General features: G+C 40.3%; 1 pseudogene; it reads right to left on the bottom strand.

Moving 5' to 3' along the window:
- Positions 1–277: 277 nt before the first annotated feature.
- LOC140878838 (inorganic pyrophosphatase 1-like) lies at positions 278–21,148 on the bottom strand (annotated as a pseudogene).
- Positions 21,149–22,127: the final 979 nt, after the last annotated feature.

Below are 22,127 nucleotides of genomic sequence, written 5' to 3' on the forward strand. Positions count from 1 at the left end.
TTTTTTCGCATCACTAAAACCCACTATACCGGGTTTTAGTGGTCGCGGACCAAGTTGGAAAATATGGTTGGGCAGCTGAAAATTCCTCTATATATATATATATATATATATATATATATATATATATATATTTCACAACACATAGATAATGGATGACTTTGGAATCCAACCTTCGTTAATCTGATGCTTTCAAAACACATCTTAAAACATTCTACATATATGAGAAAAAGGCGAAACCAGCTGCTGTTTAATCAACAACCAAATTATTTAGTCATATCTATAGATGGACTCGAAGGACATGGGGCCTGCTCTCATGTGCTGCCATTGGAATAATACTGAACTTACAATCCACCATCAAAGCCGATTGCACCGCGCTTTCTTGAATCCCCATTTTTTTCAATAAGTTGTAGTAGAATGCTTTCTAGCTCTGCTCCATCCATCCATTCATGGATGATAGTCGTGTTTTGTTTGCATATTTTGATGTTATTTTGTTAGTAATTTGCATGCATTTATTTGCTTTTGTTCTTGTTTGTTCTTAGTTTTGTAATTTGCATGCATTTAGCTTCATAACATATTTTCGGGTTTAATGTGTAGGAGGTGAAGAAGTTGAAGAAAAGGAAGGAAGAAAATCGAAGATTCTCGAGCGGATGAACTCGAGAGACCGAGCGCCGCGTCTGGTGAGGCAAAACAGAGAATTACATATTTTCGAGCGCTCGAGCGGATGAACTAGAGCGATCGAGCGGCAAAGAAGTTTGAAAAACAGAGAATTGCATATTATTGAGCGATCGAGCGGCCGTACTCCTGCGCTCGATCGCGCGAGGCTTTTCGGGAAGGATTTTGTAATTTTGGAAACTCTTTTATTTTGGACTCTAGGATTTATTAAGTTGTTAATTCCATTTTTGGGGGATTATTATCAGATTTTGGAGACCCTAAAAGGCGGCTAGGTTTTATTCTTTCAATTCTCTCTCTAATTTTCTTCTCTTCTTTGAATTTTCATGGATTTGGTGATGAATCTTTGTAGCTAAACCTTTTTACTTGGTTGAGGGAGACGAAACCTTGATATAATTTATTCATGAGATTTGAATTTCAGTGTTTAATTCTTGTTAAGTATCAATATTTGATCTGGTTTATTTCATGCTTGAATGCGAGATTTTAGGATTGGCCATCTTAGGATTTTGTTTTGCAAACTATAGCTAAATTAGAGTTCAAATCCGTAATTGTTTGAATTAACTAATTTGTGAAGCAACTACGTTTGATATTTTCTGCTGTTGAATTTATTGAATCGTAGGGTCAAGTATTGACTAGGATAAATACAACCGCTGGTGTTTGTATTGTCTAGGTTCGTCAGTTTTACTAGTTTGAATGTTATCGTAAATTTAAATCTAGATCGCTGGAATCCGGGTTAATTTATTGGTAAGGGTTAATCTAGAATGTTGTTTTCTAATTAGCTAAACTTAAGGTGAAACAGGAATTTGGTTTCAAATGATGAATATTTGATAGGATTAATTATTTTTAGGGAATCGATGAATGAATAATGAATATCAAGGGTGTAGTCGACTGATACCAAGTCTCGTCTCTTATTGATTTCTCTAGTTTGATTTTCAATCTTGCATGCTAGTAATCTTATTAATTTTAATTGCTTAAAATTTTCAGTAGTTAATCCAAATCTCAAAAACCCCTTTTATTTATTTCCAGTATTTTAAGAACACAATTAAATTTACCTTTTTCTCATGGGAACGATCCCTACTCACACTACTATATTTTTAGTGATTATCTGATTCAGTTGGGTAATTTGGGCGTGACACGATTAAGCGCTACCAAATTTTGGCGCCGTTGCCGGGGAACGGTGTTTAATTTATTGTGTTCTTTTTATTTTTATTTTGTTCTATTTTATCTCACTCTCTTCTCTTTTCTTTGTTTCTAGTTCCCTTTTGTTCATGCTTTCAGGTGAATTTGCTGAAGAGGACTTTCTTTACGACCCAAAGATTGAAAGAACTTTGCATAGGCGAAGGAGAGAACTTCGTAGACAACAACAAGAGGCAGCTGCTCGAGCTGATTTTCCAGAAGAAGAAGAGATGGCTGCTAATGCGAACCTGAGTCTTAGACAATTGGGCACTCCTGATCCCAATCAACAACCTTTATTCATTACTTTTCCTACACTAGAAAATAATGCTACTTTTGAGCTTAAGTCTGGATTAATTCACTTATTACCTGCTTTTCATGGTCTTGCAGGTGAGGACCCGAATAAACACTTGATGTAATTCCATGTGGTTTGCACGAGTATGAAGCCCCATGGAGTGACAGAGGAGCAGATTCAGCTGAGAGCTTTTCCTTTCTCTTTGAAGAGTGCTGCTAAGGATTGGCTATACTACTTGTCCTCTGATTCTATCAAAACTTGGACAGAGATGAAAAGAACCTTTTTGGAGAAATACTTCCCAGCCTCTAGAGCTGCGAACGTCCGGAAGGAAATCTATGGAATCAAGCAATACTCAGGAGAATCACTGCATGAATATTGGGAGCGGTTCAAGAAACTTTGTGCTAGCTGTCCGCAACACCAGATAAGTGAAAATCAATTAATACAATTTTGCTTTGAAGGTTTGTTACCTCATGATACGAGTATGCTAGACGCAGCCAATGGAGAAGTTTTTGTGGACAAAACTCCGGTACAAGAAAGGAATTTGATAGAGAGTATGACTGCCAATTCTCAACAATTTGGCACCATCAGGAATGAGCATGCACCAAGGAAAAACAACGAGGTAAATGTCTCTTCCCTTGAACAACAATTAATTGAATTGACGTCTCTTGTGCGTCAAATGGCTGTAGGGAATGGACAAACTGCAAAGGCATGTGGGATTTGTGCTGCAGTGGGACATGCTACTGATACGTGTCCCACACTTCAAGAAGAGTTGGTAGAACAGGTCAATGCTACTGGAGGATTTCCTAGAACATCACAGCGGAAATATGATCCCTATTCCAACACATACAATCCTGGTTGGAAGGATCATCCCAATCTGAGATATGGGAATCCTCAAGCAAATCAATCGGGGCCTCAAGCACCACTGCACAATCAAGCTTATAGGCCACCGTACCCTCAACAACACCAGCGACCTCAAATACCAACACCTGGTGAGTTTCTTGAAAATAACGTTAAGGATCTTGCAACTAATATTGTAGATTTTCAACAGGAAACAAGAGCAAGTATCCAAAACTTGAACGCCCAGATGGGGCAGCTCGTCACTGCCATCAATAAGCTAGAAACACGGCATTCTAATGCTTTACCATCTCAAACAATCCCAAACCCAAGAGAAAACGCAAGTGCAATCACTCTAAGGAATGGAAAGGAGTTGAAGATCAAGGAGAAAGAAGTGGACACTCCAACCAAAGAGGAGCTATGAGAAGAGTCGAAATTGACTGATGGCAAAGCATCCAAGGAAGAGACGCCAAGAGGTAAGTTTCCTCCACTTTCTGAGTATAAGACTGTTGCCCCTTTCCCCTTAGCACTTAAGGAATCTAGAAAAGATGAAGGGATAAAGGATCTTTATGAGACTTTTCGTAGTGAGGTGAATATTCCGTTGTTAGATGCTATTAAGCAGGTGCCTCGATACGCGAAGTTCTTGAAAGAACTGTGCACAGCAAAGAGGAAACAGACACTGAAGGGTTGTCAAAAAGTGAAACTTGGTGAGAACATATCTGCTGTGATCCAACGAAAGTTACCCGCAAAATGCAAGGATCTAGGTATGTTTTCTATCCCATGCACTATTGGGAACGTTAGACTTGAGAAGGCCATGTTAGATCTAGGAGAATCAATTAATGTTATGCCATATTCTATTTATGCATCCTTGAAACTTGGTCCATTGAAGAAAACTAGAATTGTTATTCAGTTAGCGGATAGGTCTAATGAATATCCTAGGGGAATAGTAGAAGATGTGTTGGTGCAAGTGAATGAATTGGTATTTCCTGCAGATTTTTATGTGCTAGACATGGAAAACGGTGATCATAATAGTCCTATTCTGTTAGGCAGACCATTCTTGAAAACTTCCATGACCAAAATTGATGTTCACAATGGCACACTCACTATGGAATTTGATGGAGAAGTTGTGAAATTCAATATCTATGATTCCATGAAATTTCCTGATAGTGATGATTGTGTATTTTCTGTTGATATTGTGGATTACTTGGCACAAGATTATTGTGAGCATGCAGGAAAAGATGATCTACAGGTGGCTATTGTTGCACCCACTCAGCAGGATGATGGAATTGGATTCAGCGAAGAAGTGAAGGAGATTGAGGGGATGTTGAATAATTCGCCTGAGCTACCCCAGTCAGGTAATGTCTCCTATTTATCTTTACCAATCCCTAATACTAGGCGCCTTCCATCTGTTTTGCAGGCAGCAGTGGTCGAACTAAAGACACTTCCAAAACATCTTAAGTATGTTTTTCTTGGAGAAGGAGAAACATTACCAGTCATCATCTCCAATAGTTTGGAAGCCGATCAAGAGGAACAGTTGGTCAAAGTATTGCAAGAGCACAAGACTGCTATTGGATGGACCATAGCAGACATCAAGGGAATCATCCCTTCTACATGCATGCACCAAATTTTAATGGAGGAAGGAGCGAACCCCTCGCGTCAGCCACAAAGGAAGTTGAACCCACCCATGATGGAGGTGGTTAAAGCTGAAATTCTGAAATTACTTGAAGTTGGGGTCATCTACCCAATCTCTGACAGTCAGTGGGTCAGTCCGGTTCAAGTGGTACCCAAGAAAATCGGAATTATTGTGGTGAAGAATAAGGATGACGAGATGGTTCCCACCCGTATTCAAAAATGGGTGAAGGGTTTGTATTGATTATAGAAAGCTTAATGCAGGAACCCGAAAGGATCACTTTCCTTTACCATTTATTGATCAAATGATTGAACGTTTAGCATGCCATCCTTATTATTATTTTCTTGATGGGTATTCTGGTTATTTTCAGATTGTTATTCCACCAGAGGATCAGGAAAAGACGACATTTACTTGCCCGTTTGGCACCTTTGCTTATCGACGGATGCCCTTTGGACTTTGCAATGCACCGTCCACTTTTCAGCGGTGTATGGTTAGTATTTTTTCTGATTTCATTGAGCATATCTTAGAAGTTTTTATGGATGATTTACTGTCTATGGTGATTCATTCGAAAACTGTCTGTCTAACCTTGCACTTGTCCTTAAGAGGTGTGTCGACACCAACTTAGTCTTAAATTCTAAAAAATGTCACTTTATGGTTGGGCAAGGTGTTGTATTGGGACATGTCGTTTCATCTAAGGGAATAGAGGTAGATAAGGCTAAAATTGATATTATTCAGTCTCTCCCTTATCCCACATGTGTGCGGGAAGTGCGTTCTTTTCTTGGCCATGAAGGTTTCTACAGGAGGTACATTCAGGATTTTGCCAAGATCGCATCCCCCATGTGCAAATTGTTACAAAAAAGATGTCCCATTTGAGTTTGATGAACCATGCAAAACATCTTTCGATAAACTCAAAGACTCCTTGACATCTGCACCAATAATCCAGCCACCGGATTGGAGCAAGCCATTCGAGATTATGTGTGATGCCAGTGACTATGCAGTTGGCGCAGTGTTAGGCCAAAAAGTTGGGAAAGCATCGCATGCTATTTATTACGCTTCGCGTGTCCTGAACGATGCCCAACGGAACTACTCCACCACTGAAAAGGAGCTTTTAGCTGTTGTTTTTGCATTAGAAAAATTTTGCTCTTATTTACTTGGTGCTAAAGTCATTGTCTATTCTGATCATGCAGCTCTTCGCTTTCTGATGTCGAAGAAGGAGGCAAAACCAAGGCTGATAAGATGGATACTACTTTTGAGCGAATTTGATGTGGAAATCAAAGACAAAAGAGGGACCGAGAATCGAGTTGCTGACCACTTGAGTCGCCTAGTTCATGTCGATGAGGAGCTGAATTTGCGATAAGAATTTCCTGATGAGCAGTTATTTTCAGCAAGCGCCGAATTACCCTGGTACGCAAATATTGTTAATTATTTAGTGACTAAAGGGTTTCCTTCTGAATTTTCTAAGGCGCAAAGGGACAAAGTGCGGAGCGATGCAAGGTATTATGTATGGGATGATCCATACTTGTTGAAACACTGCACTGATAAAGTTATACGTCGATGTGTACCCGCGAGCGAGGTAATCCCTATCCTCACATTTTTTTCATTCATATGCATGTGGTGGCCATTTTGGAGCGAAAAGGACAACAAGAAAAGTGTTAGATTGTGGATTTTTCTGGCCGTCTTTATTTTGAGACGCTTACGTGTTCTATAAGTCGTGCGCTCAATGACAAAAGACAGGTAATATCTCCCAACGTAAGGAGATGCCCCAGCAACCTATTTTAGTTTGTGAAATCTTTGATGTTTGGGGCATCGACTTCATGGGACCTTTTCCTAGTTCATATGGATTTATCTATATATTACTTGATGTGGATTATGTCTCGAAATGGGTGGAAGCAAAGGCCACCCGTACTGACGATTCTCAAGTTGTTGCAGAGTTTGTCAAACACAATATTTTCTCTAGGTTTTGGATCCCAAGAGCCATCATCAGTGATAGAAAAATGCACTTCTGCAACCGAACTGTGTCTAGTTTGCTTAAAAAGTACCATGTGACGCACAGGGTCTCCACCGCATACCACCCACAATCCAATGGTCAGGCTGAAGTTTCGAATAGAGAAATTAAATCCATCCTAGAAAAGACCGTGAATCCTACAAGAAAGGATTGGAGCTTGCATTTGGATGATGCTTTGTGGGCGTACAGAACCGCATTCAAGACGCCGATTGGGATGTCTCCATATCGGCTGATTTTTGGAAAACCGTGCCATCTGCTAGTAGAATTGGAGCATAGATCCTATTGGGCTATCAAAAACTTTAACATGCAGATGGATGAGAGCGGCGCGCACCGAAAGCTGCAGTTGCAAGAGTTGGAAGAGATCCGAAATGATGCTTATGCCAGCTCAAAGATTTACAAAGACAAAACAAAGGCATTCCACGACAAGATGATCTCTAGACGGGCCTTCGAAGTCGGTCAGAAAGTTTTTCTCTATCATTCACGACTTCGGTTGTTTCCAGGTAAGTTACGTTCACGTTGGAATGGACCGTGTGTTGTAACTAATGTATTTCCTCATGGTGCAGTCGAAATTCAAAGCTTGGACACATCCAAAACATTTAAGGTGAATGGCCACCGGCTTAAACACTACTATGAAGGAGTCCAAGCGAATGTAGGAGGGGACGAGCATGATATCACTCTCGATGCTCTGCCAATTGTCGACTAAATCGCGGCATGCAGTCGAGCTATAGACTGACTGCAAATTTAGCGCTGGCTGGGAGGCAACCCAGTGTTTCTTTCCCTTTGTGTTTTTATTTGATTTTTTATGTTTTGTTTTGGTTTATTTTTGCTTTAATTTGTTTTTCGGTAAATTTTGGAAAATTTTATAAATAAAAAGATTTTTTTATGGCGCGCTCGATCCTGCGTACTCACGCGATCGAGCGCCCATTTTTTTCGAATTCTCTGCCCCTGATTTTTTTAGGGCGCGCTCGATCGCCTGTACTCGCGCGATCGAGCGCGCGTCCCTGGGCGTGTTATTTTACTCTCTTTTCTTTCTTTTCTCCTCACTTCTCTTCACCCCTTCTTCTCGGCTAACATAGATCCCTAAACCCCCAAATTTCGAATTGTGCAATTTTCACCAATTATGGGCCTGAAACGCACTCGCAATCTCGGCAAATCTTCTCGCCAACAAACAAGAGATGACCCCGATTCACTCAACCTTTTCGGACGTTTCGTAAGCCAAGCCGCTCAAGAGAGATACGATCATGCGAAAACCCGTCGCTCACCTATTACTGAGAGGGGTTTTGCTCTAATGGGGTATGACAGCGATGTGGCTAATCAAGTCATGAACCGAGGGTGGGGGCCATTTTCTCGACAACCATCTCCGGCTATTGTCCCTATTGTGAGGGAATTCTATGCCAATGCTACGGAGCGCACGGATAGTAAGGCCTTCGTTCGAGGCATTTTAGTTTCATATGCGCCCCAAGATCTGAATAGCCTTTTGGAGATGCCCGACGTCGATGATAGTTTGTACCAGAGCCTAACCTCCGGCCCGGATTTGCACGAGATCATTCAACAAATATGCATGGCAGGGGCTACCTGGAAAGATCCTGTCAAGGTTCAGTGCTTCAAAGAGAAATATCTACATATGGATCCGGCCACTTGGTACATTTTTGTAACCCTCCGTCTGATGCCTATTTCTCACACGAGCGAAGTCCATCTTGAGAGAGCCGTACTACTTTACGCTCTTGATATCAATCTACCGATGAATGCGGGGTGAGTAATTCACGCACAGCTGAGGCATTCCATCACTACCAGGACATCGGATCTTTTCTTTCCGATGATTATCACGCAACTGTGCTTGTGCGCTGGTGTACCACATCGACCCGACGAGGAATGGTTGCAACCCATGCGCCCAATTGATCACGCCACTGTTGACGCCAAACGTACTTATCGGATGCACCAGGTCATGGTGGACGATCGATTTGTGCCAGCCCCCGATCCAGTACGCCCTCTGTCGCTCCCCCGTCGAACTACTACTGTCACTGTTCGGGAGTTGGCCCACCAGGCTCAATATCAAAACGCCTTCAATGCCGCTGTAGCCTCGAATTTTCAGGCATTGGACTTCATTTTCCGAGGCATTTCAGAGCGACTCGGGATCGACCCTACCACACTTCCACCGACTGTCCCATTTCCACAGCCTTCCAACTTTCATGGCGCCAATCCTGTCCTTCCTCCCGAGCATGAAGAGGAAGACGCCGCCAACCATTGAACCAGGGGAGTTTCGTTTTACATTTTCGCATAGCATTTTGTTTACTTTGTTAGGTTGTGTTTTGTGTTAGCATGCGTTGGGGACAATGCTTAGTTTAAGTGTGGGGGGTTTTGCATTGCATGCATATTGTTTTCTTTGTTTGTATTGCATTCTCGTGTTGTGTTACTGCATCGTATTTTGTTTTTGTCGTTTGTGTTGTTTGTGTCTTGTAATGCATGAGTTGGGGATGAGATTTTAGCCTATGATGAGATGGTTAAAAATAATGAATTTTTTTTTGAAAAAAAAAAATATTTCACTCTTGATCAGATTTGAGAAACCGTAGGTTCTTTGTTGAATATTCTTAAGCACGCATGTTTAACCGGTGAAGTGTAGCGATGTATTAGATATCGTGGATGTCTGTTGGACCATTGCACGACAATAGGTATTTGTGGAACATGATAGTCCTCAAGTTTCGATGATCTTGTTGATTTAGCATTTACTCTCTTGGGTATGTTTAAAAAAAACATCAGTTTTTATAGCATATTTATGAAGCAATCAACTACATCCGGGTTGTGAGCGATATGTTTGAAATCCTATTCATCTTGCTTGTGGCTAAGTTTGCGGATAAAATGGGGTTTAGCCTTGAAAAAAAAAAATTTAGTAAGGCATCAGTTCCATTCGGGTTATAAACAAGGGGATTGAAATTCTAATCCTATCTTAGTTATAGCTAAGTATGCTCATTGGGACTGTAAAAAATAAAATTTTTGGTGCGTAATTAGCTTAAGAGAGTTTGTGTTTTGTTGATGGATTGTTGGGAGGAGAGTTCTTGATTGTGAGGCTTACACTGAATTGTTATAGGTCGGCGAACAGTCTTGAAACTGTCTTTTGAAGTTGCATGTAACTAGGGTAACATGACACACACACGTTCGCATTCGACCGAATGTGTATCATTGATGATTGAGAGTCGCTATGAACTTGTTTTTGATAAAGTGGTTTTCTCTGAGGCTATATTGTGCATACTCATCTTTACTTATGTGTTTGTTTGTTGTTTCATTTTGTTTTTGCATAACTTGCTCGAGGGCGAGCAAGGATTAAGTGTGGGAGTATTTGATAGTCGTATTTTGTTTGCATATTTTGATATTATTTTGTTAGTAATTTGCATGCATTTATTTGATTTTGTTCTTGTTTTATCTTAGTTTTGTAATTTGCATGCATTTAGCTTCATAACATATTTCCGGGTTTAATGTGTAGGAGGTGAAGAAGTTGAAGAAAAGGAAGGCATAAAATTGAAGATTATTGGGCGCTCGAGCGACCGAGCGCCGCGTCGGGTGAGGCAAAACAGATAATTACATATTTTCGAGGGCTCGAGCGGATGAACTAGAGCGATCGAGCGGCAAAGAAGTTTGAACGCGCTAGGCTTTTCGGGAAGGATTTTGTAATTTTAGAAACTCTTTTATTTTGGACTCTAGGCTTTATTAAGTTGTTAATTCCGTTTTTGGGTGATTATTATCAGATTTTGGAGACCCTAAAAGGTGGCTAGGTTTTATTCTTTTAATTTTCTCTCTACTTTTCTTCTCTTCTTTGAATTTTTATGGATTTGGTGATGAATCGTTGTAGCTAAACCTTTTTACTTGGTTGAGGGAGACTGTGAGGCCTCGGTTCTAATCTTCTATTCTTAAGATAATATAAAAAACTATCATGCACCATCTATAAGTTAAGGCAACAAGAAGAAATAAAAAAAAATAAAAAATTTTGAATGAACAGTACTGCGCTCGATCCTATAAAAGTCTAGGATCGAGCGCACAAAATTACAAACTCTCTACCGAGAAAAATGCAGGGTGCCGCGCTTGATCCGGCAAAAAGCCAGGATCAAGCGCACCATTTTATGAAACTCTCTGTCTCGGAAATCACAGGGGCCGCGCTCGATCTTGCAATAACCTAGGATCGAGCGCACCCCCTTGCCCAGAAAAAATTCAGAACATGAAATGCCTTTCCTTCAAACTCAATCCAACAATAATCATAACAACACAAAATCAAGGCTAACCAATGCCATTCAAGCCATTCTATGCTTCAAAACATAAACATGCATTACAACTCAATTCTTCCAACTAGTACATAAAATTCTGGAGTTCAAAAACTGTTCAAAGTAGAGGACATGCAACAACAACATAACGATGAAGTTCGATATCTAAAACATGTTCCAACAACACTAGGTAGACATGCTGACACGCTTCTAAACCGAGTCTCACTTCTACATCTTTCCCTCGGAGCTAACCATGTCTCTTCTGACTTGTTCCTGCCCCACCTGTTGCCAAGTACACATACAAAACAAAGCAACAGCCGGATAACCGATGAGAATGATAATCCCAGTAAAAGCAACATAACAAGTAATACAACAATATATATTCTTTCAAGACAACAACGAAATCAATAACAACGTAATGAAATGCATGTCTTTAAATCGGGATATCAAATCTGATAAACGAGGGATTGCTGTTGTGCTTTTGGGATCCCGAGGATGAGATCACATAACGACTCACCGACTCTCCCAATCGAGGTGGTGCCACGTATCCCACTCCTCTAGACTTTGAGCAACTATAATGAGTATGCTAGTACAAGGCGAAACGACTACGACCTAGGCCACTCAATCATAGTTCCCAAACGTCTAAACAAAAAAGGGGCGGTTCTGCCCTCTAGAAACAAGATTGGCTCAAGATGAATGCATAACAAAACATAAACATAAGCCACATAAACAACTCAAATAACAACCAAAATACAAGTTCCACATGCTAGAACAAGTATTGATGCAATATGTGATTTGAAAGGGAAACTCGAGAACCAACAGTCCCGAGTATGCTATCCCGCTACGATGACTGCTTTTACCTTTCAATGCACTAGTTCCAACTCTGGAAAAGCTACAACAAAAGATTGTATCAAAGACTATAAAATCTAAACAACAACTACGGTTCAAGGTAATTCTCTTTACCGTTCTTCGTCCAACTCTCGACGACCAAATGCTGCTAACACAAGGCTCGACAAACTCCAACGAATCTGTACGAAGATAAGAGATGATCAACAACAACGATTACTCACGAGCCAAAGGGCAACAACTCAAAGGGTTCGAAATCTTGAAACTCAAACCGACGGCATAACGGCTATAAACTGAACAAACCGGAAACGCAGACAGCAGTTCAATAACGATATAACCTCATAACAATGCCCAAAACAACAATAACAAGGCAACCCCATCAATCTCAAAATCCAAGTTTTTGAAAATGGCTTTCAAAAATCATAACAAATCCGAACGTCGCTCTAATTCAAAACCTACAGATAATAAACGATCAGAACTCTGTCTAGAACAACATACTCGAATCTCGAACGATTCTAACAACATCCAAAAACTAGAATGTATCCGATCGTATAAGAACTTACAATATAACAGAGCTCTCACTGCAGTGATCGATAATCTGCCTTCAGAAATAAATTCCAACGGCCGGATCGAGCTCGGACTGAAATCTGGGAACTTGGAAATGCTTGGAGGCGCCTTCAATGGTGTTCTCGGTTTGGGGGAGGAAGAAGAGTGGATGACCAAGTCAATACAAGTGTAGATAATATATAAAATCCAATAATTGCATTTTAGTCCCTAAAAAATCCAATTTTTGCAAAAAGGACCCTGATCAAAATCAAGTCGGCTCGTGAACTCTGTAATCTCCGATTAACTCAAATAAACTCATTTAAGATAAAAACGGGACGTTACAATTCTCCCCCACTAAGAAGAGATTTCGTCCTCGAAATCAACAAGAACCACAACTCATAAGATAGAATAAAGAAATAAAGACAGTAAGAAGAACTCACGTCATCCGAATAACTCCGGAAATCGCTGTCTCATGTCAGATTCTGTCTCCCAAGTCGCTTCCTCGACGTCGTGACGGCTCCACTGCACTTTCACCAACGGAATCGACTTGGTTCTGAGTTGTTTCTCCTTCCGATCAATATCTGAAGCGGTCGCTTAAAGTAGCTCAGAGTCTCGTCTAACTCGGCTTCGTCAGGCTGAAGAATATGAGAAGGATCTGGATGATACTTTCGCAGCATAGAGACGTGAAAAACGTCGTGAATACCAGATAAAGACGGAGGAAGTTCAAGTCTGTAGGCAAGATCACCTATCTTCTCGAGAATCTCGTACGGCCCGATGAATCTCGGAGATAACTTCTCTCTCTTACGGAATCTGACAGTGCCTCTGAATGGAGAAATCTTCAGAAAGACTCGGTCTCCCTGATCAAAACTCAGAGGTCTACGCCTGACATTCGCATACTTCGCCTGTCTATCTTGAGCTGACTTCATTCTGGTCTGAATGATCTTAACCTCCTCTGCCATATCTCTAAGCATCTCCGGTCCCAAATCTGGTGACTCGAACAAATCATCCCAAAACAACGGAGATCGGCACTTTCTACCATACAAAGCCTCAAAAGGCGCCATACCAATACTCGCTTGGAAGCTGTTGTTGTAAGAAAACTCGACAAGAGGCAAAGAATCCTGCCAACTAGTGCCAAAGTCTAGCACTACCGCTCGCAGCATATCCTCTAACGTCTGGATAGTCCGCTCTGACTGTCCATCGGTCTGAGGATGATAAGTTGTACTCAGATGTAATCGAGTACCAAGTTCCCCCTGAAGACTGTGCCAAAAGTGAGAAGTGAATCTAGGATCTCTGTCTGAAACGATCGACTTCGGCACACCATGCAATCTCACAACATTGCTAACATACAACTTAGCCATCTGATCATGACGATACGTCATTCTGTACGGAATAAAACATGCAGACTTCGTCAATCGGTCGATCACTACCCAAATGGCATCGCATCCTCGAACGGATCGTGGTAGCTTCGTGACGAAATCCATGGAAATGTGATCCCACTTCCATTCAGGAACAGATAGACTGTGAAACAGACCTCCTGGTTGCTTTCGTTCTGCTTTAACTTGTTGATAGTTTAAACACCGAGATACAAACCTCGCCACATCGCTCTTCATTCTCTTCCACCAAAACTGGTTCTTCAGGTCGTTGTACATCTTACGACCTCCAGGATGAATACTAAACCGACTGCAATGAGCCTCTCGAAAAATACGCTGCCTCAACTCCGAAATATCAGGCACAACAATACTGTTATTCACAAACAAAACATCATCTCTAACCTGGAATTCAGACTGATGCCCAGATCTGACTTTCTCTACTGAAACCTGAATGCTCGGCTCAGACTTTTGTGCTTCTCTGATTGCAACAAACAACTCCGGTTCGGCTTGAATAGCAAACACTCTGATAGTCTCCCTATCTGTTTCAAACTCTAAACCAGAAGTGCAACAATCATCAATCAACTGAGAAACACCAATAGTAGAAAGAGATAAAGAACATAGCTTTCGGCTCAAGGCATCTGCAACTGCATTCGACTTTCCCGGATAATAATTGATTTCACAGTCGAAATCCTTCAACAAATCTAACCATCTTCTCTGTCTCATATTCAGCTCTGCCTGTGAAAACAAGTACTTAAGGCTCTTATGGTCAGAAAAGATCTCGAAAGACTCACCATAAAGATAGTGACGCCAGATCTTCAGAGCAAAGACGATCGCAGCTAGTTCAAGATCATGAACCGGATAACGAGTCTCGTGCGGTTTCAGCTGCCTCGATGCATACGCCACCACATGATTATGCTGCATAAGAACACAACCCAAGCCTCGGTTAGAAGCATCACAATAGACTGTGAAACCTCCAGTACCCTTCGGAATAGAAAGAATCGGAGCACTAGTCAGTCTCCTCTTCAGATCAACAAAGCTAGCCTCACAATCTGCAGTCCAGACAAAAGGCGCATTCTTCTGAGTCAGCTGGGTAATAGGCTTGGCAATAGACGAGAAACCCTCGATGAATCGGCGATAATAACCAGCTAAACCCATGAAGCTTCGGATCTCAGGTACTGATGTCGGTCTAGGCCAATTCATAACCGCTTCAATCTTGCTGGGATCGACAGAAATCCCATCTCCAGAAATGATATGACCGAGAAAAACAACTCGATCCAACCAGAATTCACACTTAGACAACTTGGCAAACAACTGCTCAACTCGCAAAATCTGCAGTACGGTCCTCAAGTGCTCTGCATGGTCAGTACGGTTCTTCGAGTAGATAAGAATATCATCGATAAAGATAATGACGAACTCATCTAAATAACGCTGAAAGATACGGTTCATCAAACCCATAAAAACCGCTGGAGCGTTGGTCAAACCGAACGGCATGACTATAAACTCAAAGTGACCATACCTTGTCCTGAACGCGGTCTTAGGAACATCTTCCTCTCGCACTCTCAGCTGGTGATAGTCTGACCTCAGATCAATCTTTGAATAGACAGAAGAACCCTGCAGCTGATCAAAAAAGTCATCTATTCGGGGTAAAGGATACCTGTTCTTAACTGTAGCCTGATTCAACTGACGGTAGTCGATACAAAGCCGCATAGAACCATCCTTCTTCCGAACAAACAGAACAGGATCACCCCAAGGTGATACACTAGGTTTGATGTATCCCTTGGCAATCAAATCCTCAAGTTGCTCCTTCAACTCTCTCAGTTCAATAGGTGCCATACGATAAGGAGCTTTGGAAATAGGTTGAGTACCTTGCACCAAATCGATGCTGAATTCGATCTCTCGAATAGGTGGCAATCCAGGAACATCTTTCGGAAACACATCAGCAAAATCTCTAACCACTGGTAAGTCAACCAAAGCTGGGCTAGATTTCAGTACATCAATCGCATAAACCAAAAATCCTTCTGCACCTCTCTGTAACAAACGAGTCATAGATAACACTGAAATCAAAGGAATTCTAGATCGAGAACCCTTACCAAAGAATTTCCACTCGTCTGCCATTTCAGGTCTGAACCTGACAACCTTCAGAAAACAATCAACTGTTGCCCTGTACTTGGTCAAAGCATCTATACCGACTATACAATCAAAATCTGACAGCCCAAGCACAATACAGTCGAATTCTAACAAATTCCCCTCAAAAAAAAGTTCACAGTTCCTGACTAGTCTGACAGAAACAATTCCTCCACCCAAAGGTGAAGTAACAGCTACTACTGTAGGCAACAATTCAGTTGGCAAAACATGCAATAACACAAATTTCTCTGAGATAAAGGAATGGGAAGCACCCGTATCAATCAAGACATGAGCAGAATAACAAAAAATCGAACAGTTACCTGCTATAACATCATCAGGTGCTACCTGAGCTTGATCCTCTGTCAGAGCAAAGACACGTGCTTGCTGTCTCGGAGGCTGTTTCGCACTAGAGTTACCTCCCTGTCTGTTTTGCTGCTGAGGCTGGAAAAGTGCACTGCAGAAGAATGCCTCTCGGGTTGAGCTGCAGGTCGAGATGAACTTCCGCTCTGAGCTCTATCTCTGCTACGCTGAGGGCACACCTTAGAGAAGTGTCCCGGTTGCTGACAGGTGTTAAAATTACCAAAGACTCCCACACACTGATCCGGTGAGTGTCTTCCCCCATACTTGCTGCAGTACATGGCTGAAGATCCAGAACTCTGTCCTGAACTGAATTGCTTCGAACCACTGGAACTAGAAGAACTGTTCCCCTGCCTCTTGAACTGTTTACCTCTTGCTTTGTACTGATCTTTTCTGTTTCCCCCACTGTTTCCACCTTCATACCTTTGCTGCTGGTTCTGATGCTGCGGTGGCTGATTCTGATACTAAGATGGTGGGTTCTGATACTGCCTCTGTTGCTGAGGTGCTACCTAGTTACCTCTTTGCCTCCACAAGCCTGCTTCTGCTCCCTTTGCGTGATTCATGGCATCCGAAAAGTTGTTAGGCATGTTGGTGTTTACCAACGTGAAGACGTCGGGGTTCAAACCATTGATGAACTGATCTGCCTTAGCTTCTTCATCTCCGGCAATTAGCGGTGCAAAACGCAACAGACTATCAAACTTAGCCACGTACTCTTCAATGTTCAGATTCCCTTGCCTCAGGTTGGCAAACTCTGCTCCCTTATCTTTGCGATACGAGATAGGGAAAAACTGCTTATAAAATTCAGATTTAAAAAGAGTCCAAGTAACTTCCGTACCTCTACTCTCCATTGCTTTCTTTGTCATGATCCACCAGCTCTTAGCAACCCCACGTAGCTGATGAATGACTAACCTGATTCTGCGGTCATCTGTGTAATCAATGGAATCGAACAGTTGATCAATATCATCCAACCAACTCTCGCAGTCAACTGGATTTTCTGAACCCATCAATAACGGCGGATTGAACGACTGAAACCTCTTCAGCAAGGTTTCCATAGGCGTTGCTGAAGCATCAAACTAATCAACTTCAGTGCTAGCTTGCTTAGTCGCAGGGATAACTGGCGGTGTGTTTCTGTTTATCACTCGACGAGGACCTATCTGAATAACAAAGGTTAGGGCACAAGATATCTCAATCGCTACAACCGGTGCCCCTCTACAACCGCTCAGAAAAACCGGATATCAATCGATAACATAAGTAGTTATATCTCAAGTAGATCATGCTTTATAAAAGTAAATCACATAACCATGTAATTCAAATAATTTTCAACAATAAAGCATGCTCGCATGGAATTAATTATACAGCTAAAATAATTCAAACACAAGCGAGGAGCCAATACACGCAGACTCGATCTACCCGCTCACTGTAGTTCAACCAAGAATCTTATCTCTCTGATACCACTTAATGTGAGGCCTCGGTTCTAATCCTCTATTCTTAAGATAATATAAACAATTATCATGCACCATCTATAAGTTAAGGAAACAAGAAGAAATTAAAAAAAAAAAAAATTTAGAATGAACAGTACTGCGCTCGATCCTATAAAAGTCTAGGATCGAGCGCACCAAAATTACAAACTCTCTGCCGAGAAAAATGCAGGGTGCCGCGCTCGATCCGGCAAAAAGCCAGGATCGAGCGCACCATTTTCTGAAACTCTCTGTCTCGGAAATCATAGGGGCCGCGCTCGATCCTGCAATGACCTAGGATCGAGCGCACCCCCTTGCCCAAAAAAAATTCAGAACATGGAACGCCTTTCCTTAAAACTCAATCCAACAATAATCATAACAACACAAAAGCAAGACTAACCAATGCCATTCAATACATTCTATGCTTCAAAACATAAACATGCATTACAACTCAATTCTTCCAACTAGTACATAAAATTCTGGAGTTCAACAACTGTTCAAAGTAGAGGACATGCAACAACAACATAACGATGAAGTTCGATATCTAAAACATGTTCCAAAAACACTAGGTAGACATGCTGACACGACTTCTAAACCGAGTCTCACTTCTACATCTTTCCCTCGGAGCTAACCATGTCTCTTCTGACTTGTTCCTGCCCCACCTGTTGCCAAGTACACATATAAAACAAAGCAACAGCCGGATAACCGGTGAGAATGATAATCCCAGTAAAAGCAACATAACAAGTAATACAACAATAAACATGCTTTCAAGACAACAACGAAATCAATAAAAACGTAATGAAATGCATGTCTTTAAACCGGGATATCAAATCTGATAAACGAGGGATTGCTGCTGTGCTTTTGGGATCCCGAGGATGAGATCACATAACGACTCACCGACTCTCTCAATCGAGGTGGTGCCACGTATCCCACTCCTCTAGACTTTGAGCAACTATAATGAGTATGCTAGCACCAGGCGAAACGACTACGACCTAGGCCACTCAATCATAGTTCCCAAACATCTAAACAAAAAAGGGGCGGTTCTGCCCGCTAGAAACAAGATTGGATCAAGATGAATGCATAACAAAACATAAACATAAGCCACATAAACAACTCAAATAACAACCAAAATACAAGTTCCACATGCCAGAACAAGTATTGATGCAATATGTGATTTGAAAGGGAAACTCGAGAACCAACAGTCCCGAGTATGCTATCCCGCTACGATGACTGCTTTTACCTTTCAATGCAGTAGTTCCAACTCTGGAAAAGCTACAACAAAAGATTGTATCAAAGACTATACAATCTAAACAACAACTACGGTTCAAGGTAATTTTCTTTACCGTTCTTCGTCCAACTCTCGACGACCAAATGCTGCTAACACAAGGCTCAACAAACTCCAATGAATCTGTACGAAGATAAGAGATGATCAACAACAACGATTACTCACGAGCCAAAGGGCAACAACTCAAAGGGTTCGAAATCTCGAAACTCAAACCGACGGCATAACGGCTATAAACTTAACAAACCGGAAACGCAGACAGCAGTTCAATAACGATATAACCTCATAACAATGCCCAAAACAACAATAACAACGCAACCCCATCAATCTCAAAATCCAAGTTTTTGAAAATGGCTTCCAAAAATCATAACAAATCCGAACGTCGCTCTAATTCAAAATCGACAGATAATAAACGATCAGAACTCTGTCTAGAACAACATACTCGAATCTCGAACGATTCTAACAACATCCAAAAACCAGAGCTCTCACTGCAGTGATCGATAATCTGCCTTCAGAAATAAATTCCAACGGCCGGATCGAGCTCGAACTGAAATCTGGGAACTTGGAAATGCTTGGAGGCGTCTTCAATGGTGTTCTCGATTTGGGGGAGGATGAAGAGTGGATGACCAAGTCAATACAAGTGTAGATAATATATAAAATCCAATAATTGCGTTTTAGTCCCTGAAAAATCCAATTTTTGCAAAAAGGACCCTGATCAAAATCAAGTCAGCTCGTGAACTCTGTAATCTTCGATTAACTCAAATAAACTCATTTAAGATAAAAACGGGGTGTTACAGAGACGAAACCTTGATATAATTTATTCATGAGATTCGAATTGCAGTGTTTAATTCTTGTTAAGTACCAATATTTGATCTGGTTTATTTCATGCTTGAATGCGAGATTTTAGGATTGGCCATCTTAGGATTTTGTTTTGCAAACTATAGCTAAATTAGAGTTCAAATCCGTAATTGTTTGAATTAACTAATTTGCGAAGCAACTACGTTTGATATTTTCTGCTGTTGAATTTATTGAATCGTAGGGTCAAGTATTGACTAGGCTAAATACAACCGCTGGTGTTTGTGTTGTCTAGGTTCGTCAGTTTTACTAGTTTGAATGGTATTGTAAATTTAAATCTAGATCGCTGGAATCCGGGTTAATTTATTGGTAAGGGTTAATCTAGAATGTTGTTTTCTAATTAGCTAAACTTAAGGTGAAACAGGAATTTGGTTTCCAATGATGAATATTTGATAGGATTAATTATTTTTAGGGAATCGATGAATGAATAATGAATATCAAGGGTGTAGTCGATTGATACCAAGTCTCGTCTCTTATTGATTTCTCTAGTTTAATTTTCAATCTTGCATGCTAGTAATCTTATTAATTTTAATTGCTTAAAATTTTCAGTAGTTAATCCAAATCTCGAAAACCCCTTTTATTTATTTCCATTATTTTAAGAACACAATTAAATTTACCTTTCCTCGTGGGAACGATCTCTACTCACACTGCTACATTTTTAGTGATTATCTGATTGAGTTGGGTAATTTGGGTGTGACACGATTAAGCGCTACCAATGGATTTCTTCTCTAATGCGTCCCAGATTTTGGCATATCAAATTCCACGCTGGGAAGTTCTTTCTTGGCATCATGAAGTCTCCTTCCTCCAGCTGCAAACTCGGGCAGAAATCGCCTAAACCGTCACCAAGATATATCATCCTCTTCTTCCCTTCTTTGGCTACAAAGCATTTTATCCTTTCCACAATCATACCCTTTCATTAATTAAACAAACGCAAGATAATCAAATTCAGGACTACACATTCAAGTAACAATAAAAAAAAACACTCAAACCATGCTATATAACTACGTACATATATTGTATTATATACATAGCTTGCACATGTTTGGAGGGCAAGGATTGATGCATTCATGAGGAGAAGACTTGAAATCAACGTAAGGAGAGATCCTCAACCTCCCTTCATTGTCCTGGTAGCTCGGGTTCGTGTTGATCTCGGAGAAGCAATCTTTTATTCCGAGGTGATCAAGAATCGTCTCAATGAAGAGGGCGTTGGTTTTCACTCACGGGGCACCTAAAAATTTGTGAAAACATAAATCAAAACTCCAAAATCTTGACGAACCAATTCACTATATAATAAAAGTTGTAATTTGAAGATCGATACACGTACCATGAGTGAGTTCCAAAGGATGGTGGGGAGAAGCTGATCGAACAAATCGGTGGCACCATGTTCGTCCACCGCCCAATTGTCACTGTCGGGCTCGTCTTGTCGAAGTCGAAAACCACCACGATTCCAGCCATGACAAAGAGAATTCAAAGAGTTTCTTGAAAACGTAGAATTTTTTTATGGACAATGGAGACTTGTGAGGGAGTGGGGTATATATTTGGGAGGAAATCCAAGTTGGTTGTGTGTCATACTACTCACAGATTTGACGTTCAAAATTGTTTTTGTGGTCGAATTCGAAATCAACCGCTGGATTAGGTTGATGTGACGGTTAGGTGTAATTTAAGGTTTGTTTTTAAATTTTGTTTTCAAGAAAAATTATCTGTAAATTTAACATTGAGTTCTTGTAAAAGAAACTAGCAATTCCACTTTCTTTTATATATAATATAATCATAAGTATGATAATGCTATGTGTACATAGAGTCTTATATATATGGTTACACATTTTATAAATTAGGAAAGTATATATCAAAATTATTTTAAAATATCTTTATTTTTAATTGTTTGTCTTGCTAAAAAAACTATTAACGAAATATTATTATTTTTTATTTTATTATTTATTGTACTCCCTTCGTCCCGATTACATTGTCCAGTTTTGTTTTTAACATAGATTAAGAAAAATTTATTGGAAAAACAAATTTTATATAAACTTCCTATTTTATCCCTATTTAATGTATTAAAAAATGATTTCATAATTTTCAAGTTGTAGTTAATAGGGGTATATTAATAAAAAAATGTAAAAAAAAATATTAATAAATATGGTATATTACTATATATTTGGGACAAACAAAAAAAACATGGACATTATAATTGGGACGGAAGGAGTACAATTTTAAGGGTTTCAAAATTGAACCTGACCAGAGTTGACCAGAAAATTTTCTGATTAAGTTTTAGGTTTTGGGGTTCGGGTTGGACCCGAAATATTTGATTTTTTTTTATTTTTAACAAAATAATTAAATACACATAATAATAATAATAAATATATTTTGATTTAAATACATAATAACAAAATCTCAATTCTATAGTTCTATATAATTTAAATTTGAAATTTTAATT

The sequence above is a fragment of the Henckelia pumila genome, chromosome 2 (assembly GCF_033568475.1).
Source record: "Henckelia pumila isolate YLH828 chromosome 2, ASM3356847v2, whole genome shotgun sequence".
NCBI lineage: Eukaryota > Viridiplantae > Streptophyta > Magnoliopsida > Lamiales > Gesneriaceae > Henckelia > Henckelia pumila.